Source organism: Rattus norvegicus, chromosome 10 (genome assembly GCF_036323735.1).
Source record: "Rattus norvegicus strain BN/NHsdMcwi chromosome 10, GRCr8, whole genome shotgun sequence".
In the NCBI taxonomy this organism is placed as follows: domain Eukaryota; kingdom Metazoa; phylum Chordata; class Mammalia; order Rodentia; family Muridae; genus Rattus; species Rattus norvegicus.
The window spans coordinates 90,997,501-90,998,292 of record NC_086028.1 but is presented as its reverse complement, the minus strand read 5'-3'; the positions used below and the strand labels follow the sequence as shown (position 1 = coordinate 90,998,292).

At 46.0% G+C, this 792-nt stretch overlaps 1 long non-coding RNA gene across 1 annotated transcript in view; it reads left to right on the top strand.

Annotated features, from left to right (window-relative positions):
* The first annotated feature begins 338 nt into the window (after window positions 1-338).
* Window positions 339-792, top strand: part of LOC134480889 (uncharacterized) — a 4,816-nt gene continuing 4,362 nt past the window's right edge. Inside the window, exon 1 of the long non-coding RNA XR_010055840.1 lies at window positions 339-792. This exon is cut by the window's right edge and continues 303 nt beyond it. This is a non-coding gene — a long non-coding RNA (uncharacterized LOC134480889).

Genomic DNA, 792 nt, shown 5'->3' with positions numbered 1-792 from the left:
TATCTCAGAGTCTCAGAGACTGCAAGGTTCCTTATGACCTGTCCTCAGAAGCCAGTGTCATTTTAACTGCATTCTATTCATCTTGAGTAACTCACAAGGCAACAGACCCAGAAGGGAGAATCTTACAAGGGATTAGCTGCGAATCCCTGTCCACCAGGGTCATCTTTGGACAATGGCTACCACAGTCCTTCAGGGTCTTTTGGTTTTTTTTTTTTTTGTTTTTTTTTTTTTTTTCGTTTTGTTTTAGTTTTTCAAGACAGGGTTTCTCTGTGTAGCTCTTACTGTCCTGGAACTCATTCTGTAGACCAGGTTGACCTTGAACTCAGAGATCCACCTGCCTCTGCTGCCCAAGTGCTGGAATTAAAAAGGTGCACCATCATGCCCAGTCGCAGGACCTCGGATCTCAGTCCTGTAGCTATTCTTGGGTGATTATTTTTTTATTTGTTTCTTTTATGTTCTTGCCTAAACCTTCTAGTATTTGTATCCTTTATTCTAACGACTCTTCCTGGTAAAGGTGGAACATCCTTTCCTCAGTCTTCAGAGGCCTGAGATTAGCCATTTGGGGCCTGGTGACTTAGAGAAGCAGGTCTGTATTTGGAGGGGAGTTGTGACCGGAGAAACTGTGGTGGCAGAGCAGGGGCCATGCTATGCTACTGATCGGCATCCAAGAGCCCTGGTGCTCACTGTTCATTACTGAGCGCGGGCGCTGACCCTGGCCACCACTCACAGCACTGAAATCACTGGCTGTGAGAGCCAAGTCCAAGGAGAATTGAATTTGGGATGGTTTCAAGG